We start from the raw sequence: 6384 nt of genomic DNA on the forward strand, positions 1-6384 counted from the left end.
ATGGTTTTGTTTGCGCGAGAACGCGTGCAAATAATCAACGAGATCAAGCCCCATGCTCGCTGCAGCAGCTTTCACAACGTTGCACACTAAGTATGAAACAGTATAGTGTACCAAACCAGCCGCGCACAGACAAACTGCTGTTTTGTGCAGGTTTGTCCAGCTGCTTGCTCTGGTGGGCCTGAACATAAGAAAGAAACGACTCCCTGTTGGAAGCCGATCCCTCCAGATGGGCGGCTATGAATCACGCTCTGGTTAAAATTGACACTTTAATTTCAAGAATCTTGATTATATTCAGGGCATTCTGCACATGCAATCGCGGACATGAGCTCCAGCACTAAATTCTCAGAAAAAATCGTAAGGGTGCAGGCGAGCTGGTGAATATTATAACCATGTTGAATTAACCTGAGACTGGGGTAGAGAAGAAGCATCAAAACGTAGAAGGGACAGAAAGTAGGGACGTCGTCCTGTCTATTTTCTGTCCCTTCTACGTTTTGATGTTTCCTCTCTACCCTAGTCTCAGATTAATTCAACATGACTAAATTCTCGTTTTGCTATTCCCGCGGTTCTAAAAAGCTTCGATATCTGTTTACAAATGATTGTCCCCAGCATAGCATACTTCTTGGCCCGACGCTCCGAGGCAGTGACCTAGCGGACCCGGCCGCTTCTTTGAAGAAAGGTATGGTGGTTGCATCGGCGGTGGCACTGGAGCCACCTGCGGAGACGACGCCGGATCAGCTGGCTCCAACTGGGAAGGACTGGGCAACTGGCCGTTCCACTCCTGTGCTAGCAGCACCTCACATGTATGTGTTGGTCGGAGCTCACCGTCGAAGTAGTTCTAGGAAGAAAACAGGCCTATTTCTGCACTGCACTTTGAACACTTCAAACAGGTGGCTTCAAGATAACAAACTTACATTGTCTAGGTGGGCATAACTACTGTCCTCAGTGAAGTCTCCAGCAGCTGGGCCGCCGTGCGTCATCTCGCCCAATACCGCTGCAGCCACAGCTGGTTCTTGACTCCCGGCCGTTCCGCCCAGTTTTTTTTTTCTTTTTTTGCACTGGTCGAGGAATTCTGCAGGAGTTATTTCTGTAATAAAATAGTGGTTGTTTGCGCGAGTTGGTTTGTCATCTTATGCAATCTTGTGCGCAGCAAGGACGAGGACAAAAGGGCGAACAGGACACAACAAGGCGCCTTGTTGTGTCCTGTTCACCCTTTTAGGCCCGTTCACACTCTTGCAACCGAGTACGACCGAGAGAGACAAGGCCGGTTTTTAAGCCTCTTGCGACGTCTTAGGACCAGCTCCGCTGCAGCGCATCCGGTCCTAAGAGGTCGCAAGAGGATTAAAAACCGGTCTGGTCTCTCTCGGTCGTACTCGGTTGCAAGAGTGTGAACGGACCTTTCGTCCTTGTCCTTACCGCGCACAAGATTGCATAAGAGTCTTGCAATAGAATGCAAAATTGTCGCTATGCGTGATTGCAAATTTTATCGAATGAGTAGGGGTGTGCGAATATTGGCAATTTTCTATCAAATTTAATATGACAATATATATATTTGATTTGTGTCGTTAATCGTGATTTTATAACGTTTCTAATATTTTTCGAATAATTTCCCACTAGTTGACTGTGGCTTTCAATGCATAGGAACTGCGCACTTCTCGTCCACTTCACGCTTAAAGGCCGACGACCAGACGCGAGATTCTGCAAGGCAGAAGATCCTCCTCACCATGGGGGAGAAGGAAACAGGCAAAGGTGGACAGGGTAGAAAGGGTGAGAGGAGGAAGCGGGGGAAAAGTGGAAAGTACGAACTGGTCGTCGGTCTTCAAAGGGGTATTCACACGAGGTCTTTGAAGGAGTATTCGCGCGCATCCCACGACGAAAACGTCAGGCTTTGCGATGTGCAAAAGCCTCGCGTTTTCATGTCGTGATGCGCGCGTACCGGGGAGAAATCCCCGGGATTTCTCTCTCGTGTGAATGTTAAAGGGTTATCCAGACGAAGGAGAACTCCGCGGACGTATGTCGTGACGTCAACAACCCGGGAAACTCCGTCCCCGGCTCTGCCGCCCACCTGCGGAGCTTTCGTGCTGACAGTACGAAGCTTCCGCGCCTCCGCCACGGAGGAGAACGGCGCCGCGAGGCGTCAAAAAGGGATGACGTATGTCTCACGTGATGCGCGCTCCGCGGAGGAAAGGGGCGGATTTCTCCCTCGTGTAGATACCCCATAATAGCCGATTCACACGACGGACTGATCCGCGGACGGATTGATCACGTGACGACATATCCGCGGTTCGTCCGTCTCCCAAGCGCATCCACACGAGGGAGACGACGAGCAGACGCCAGTGAGGACGGATCGAACCTGTTCGCAGCCCACAGTGCCGCGAAACTCCAACATCGCACAGTAGCACCGTTGTCCAAGAGAGAAATCGACGGTTTCTACCGCGATAAAGAATCGTACGCCGCTGCTACGTACAGATCGAGAACAAAACACCGGGACAGGCTTCGCGCGAAGCGCCACTAACTTTACTAACCCAAAGCATGACAGTGACACAGGCATGATCCTGCCCGAGAAAGCTTCGGCGTAGACGCGACGAACTTCTGGGCTCGCGGAGGGGCGTTTGGAGATGCCTTCACGCACTCCGCGCTCGTGCACAACACTCAAGCTCACCACATCCACAAGAGAGGGCTTGCTCGGTGAAATCCTGATTGGACGTGCAAGAATTATCGCGGCGTGCTAAACGAGTTTTGACGGGAGCTTCTTGACACGGACCCGGAGGAGCACCGGAACCTGCGTCGCGTCAGCCGGACAAAGTTTCTGGAGTTTCTCTCACGCGTGGAACCAAGAATCGTACGACAAAATGAACCAACAAACGCACAAAACGCAACGACGCGCCATTTTTGTTTTGAACGACCAGAAGCAAAATACCAAGAAAACCATGTACCGTTGCCAGACTAAATTCTTTCCAAGTCAGTCTGCCGCCAAACGTCCGCGAGTGAAAAAGGCGCTCGACTTTATCAGTCCGCGCCTCCGCGGAGGAGGCGCGGATCGCAGGAATCGGTGACGTGCCGGTCACGTGGTACACGGTCCGCGGACGAAAATCGCGATTTGGTCCGTCGTGTGAATCGGCTATAAGGGGTAATCACACGAGGGAGAAATCCCGGAGATTTCTCCCCAGCGCGCGCGCATCACGGGACGAAAACGCGAGGCTTTTGCACATTGCAAAGCCTGACGTTTTCGTCGCGGGATGCGCGTGCCATGGGGAAATCCCCGGAATTTCAACCTCGTGTGAATACCCCTTTATAAGTACGGCCAACCATTGTTGTGGAAACGCGCACGACACGTGCCACGAGCGCCGCCATTTGCTTCCAAGGGCCGCTCGAGACACGGGCCTCGTGCACTGGCGCATTTGACGCTACTTGAAAGCTATAGGAGGTATTCACTGGACGCCATATTTGAGGGCGATGTTTAGAGCGCATGCCCAGAACGAGCTCACATTTATAGCCTGCTAAGACCGGCACCTTGATGGTGCTAAATGCACGCTCCAAAAAGACTGCGGAAGCTCGCCGTCAGCACGCGCTCAGCAGCAGCGCACACGGATATGGCCGCCAGTGAATACTCCCCATAGGGAGTATTCACTGGCGGCCATATATGTGTGCGTGGTTGCTGAGCGCGTGCTGACGACGAGCTTCCACAGTTATTTCGCAACGTGCATTCCACACCATCAAGATTGCCGGTCTTAGCAGGCTATTAGTGTAAGCTCGTTCTGAGCATGCGCTCTAAGGCCCGCTTCAGACGGAGCAATTTCACCCAGCAACTTGACGTCGCAGCACCAGCAACAATGGCCGCCCGCGTTCAAACGCAGCAACCGAATTGCTCCGACTTGCCATCATCATAATTAAATTTCATTCTTTTTTTACTATTTAGACGCCCAGCTACGAGTTAAAAACGCGTTCTTATATCTTTGAACGGCGTTGAGAATACTAACTAATTTTTCTGAAACTGTTTATTTCCGAAAACGATCCATTCCAAACCAGAACTACGTCTTTAGCTGTCATCATCACCACCACAGGGGTGTCACGTGAAAATATCGCGTCTCCGATTGGCTGCAGCCGCTTCAACCGTCTTCGAATTACTCCGAGTTGCTCGCTTGTTCGAGCCGGACACGATCTCAGCAATTCGCGTTGATCTAGGGAAAGCTAGGGAACAACCAGCCAGCAACCTCAAAATTGCTGGAAAAGTGGCCCCGTCTGAAGCGGGCCTAAACAGCACCCACAAGTATGGCGTCCAGTGAATAGACCCTATACTAAAGACAAACACAGGCACATCGAGGGACTTTATAGCGAGTTCGTTTCACACGCACTGGCACCGTTCGAGTTCTCTCCCAGAATGCATCGCACTCACTGAGTGTTGCACGGAAAACTGGACTCAAACGAACTCGCCAAATGCACCGAGTGCAGAAGACTGATGCTGTCGCCATCTATGTTGTAGAAAAGGCACCGACTTCAAACCGAAACTAGTGCCTTTCTGTTCCGAGTGATGCGTGGGAATGCGAGAATGCAGTCGCTACCAACGTTTATCTACAAACGTTGGCAACTGCAACCTGTAGTTCATAGTTGCGATGTCTTCAAGCAGCTCGGCTGCCGTAGGGATAGTTACAGACGGCGTAAATTTCCGCAACCAGCTGTACAAATTTCTGGTTGCGATCTTTCAATCCTTATAACCGTTTACACTGAAGAAAACTGATGATGCTGTCCGAGCAGAAGCTTGATCCGTTTGAGCATGGTATTATGCGTGAACCACTGAAAGGGTAGGGCTTAAAACTAGCCTGTTGGAATATCCAGCAAAACTTTTCGTGGGACTTTCGATTTCGATCGTCATTATAGGTGGATTAGATATTAGCCTTGGTGAGGGCGTCGAGAACGAGAGCTTTCTCGAACAAAATACGACGGGGCAAGTTAGCTGCGTAGGTAAATGTTAAACATGATGATGTTGCCCAATCCTCGGGTAAAGTGACCATCTTTAGCTTTCTCTGATGCTTATTGGGCAGTCAGAGGTTTCTGCTGGGGGAGTTTTATCGACAAATGTTAAATTTTTCACCCGCACACGGATGGTGATCGACATCTCGGGGGCCGCTGTTGCGTTTGTTCTGAGCATTTCTTTACACACTGGTATATTTCAGCGTTTGTACGGCAACAGAGCGATTTAAAACCTGCAAATAAATCACGGGTTGTCAATTGCTTCCTTCCTGAAATAGCAGACGCTCACAATTCAAGCTCGCGTTTGATTTCGTTGCCCGCGGGACGCGATTTCTATCAGAAAATCTACTTTTTTCCCTTTCGGTTCCGCGACACATCGTAGCAGACGAACCCTCGTCGTCTGCTCCCGCTCCTCATCGGCCCCGCCGGAGCGAGGCATGACGGGATTGCATTTTGGCGCACTCCCGATTTTCTCGGTGCAGCGAGTGCATGCACGCGTGGGGTGTCAGCGCTGAAACGAACTCGGAGAGTGCAACCACTCGTGGAGCGCCAGCCGAAACGAACCCGTTCCACGGTGCGAGTGGGCACGCGTGGGCACGAGTGCCGTGAAAGTGAAGCAATAAAAGCGGCTCGGCGAGCCCCCCACCGGCTCCAGATCTACAAGCGGCACAGAGATTGCGCGCTTCTCGCGAGGGAAACAAGAATCCGCTCGGCGAGCGAGCGCCGCTATTTGCCAGGATTAGTGGGGCCACCGATCCCCCAGAACCCGAAACCGTTTTCGGCTTTCAACGTTTTCAACCAATCTAGAACAGTGATGCCAACCGTAGGGATTTGTCCCTACGCGTAGGGACTTTTGGTGTTCTAGAGCGCTTTGTGGGGAAGTAGGGACGTCTTATCGAGGTTTCACAGAGGTTTCATGTCGGCGTAGGGACTTTTCGTTAGTTCAAGTGTGTGCGTTTTGCCGCCGTGTTTACTGCTGTTAGTTTTTTTTTCTCTTTACAAGTTTTGCGTTACATACGGCAACAATCATCTTCGGATTGTTCTCCAGCTAGCCAATCCCCAACGCATTTTGTGTCATTCTTTGCGCTAGGGCAGCCAGGGGGTCACCCTTTTCGGAAGTTGATTGAGGAACGGAAACTCTAAGGCAGGGCTTGTTATTTTGACGTCATTTCCGCCGTCGAGTTGGTCAAGTCATGACGATACAAAGGTGGCTGCGGTGTAGAAGCCGTGGAACTTCGAAAGGGTGGAAGTGGGGGGCAGCATTGGACAGATGGACGTAATCAGAAAACTGCTGCAATTAACCAGACTTCTTTTTTTGGAGGGCGGGGGGGGGGGGGGGGGGGGGGGGGGGGTATGTATTCTTGCTTTCTGTGCATTATTTGGGCCATAATTTATGCCATGCTAAATATGCACACA

At 51.2% G+C, this 6384-nt stretch overlaps 1 long non-coding RNA gene across 2 annotated transcripts; it reads right to left on the reverse strand.

The window, feature by feature from the left end:
- Positions 1-505: 505 nt before the first annotated feature.
- LOC121833901 lies at positions 506-2809 on the reverse strand. 2 transcript variants are annotated; one of them, XR_006076927.1, is made up of 3 exons: positions 2762-2809; positions 912-1084; positions 506-835 (listed from the first exon to the last, which is right to left on the reverse strand). It is a non-coding gene; the product is annotated as an uncharacterized LOC121833901 (long non-coding RNA). The 2 variants fall into 2 exon arrangements; XR_006076928.1 differs by lacking the exon at positions 2762-2809 and adding an exon at positions 2523-2563.
- Positions 2810-6384: the final 3575 nt, after the last annotated feature.

The sequence above is a fragment of the Ixodes scapularis genome, unplaced genomic scaffold (assembly GCF_016920785.2).
Source record: "Ixodes scapularis isolate PalLabHiFi unplaced genomic scaffold, ASM1692078v2 ptg000020l_1___fragment_1__unscaffolded, whole genome shotgun sequence".
NCBI lineage: Eukaryota > Metazoa > Arthropoda > Arachnida > Ixodida > Ixodidae > Ixodes > Ixodes scapularis.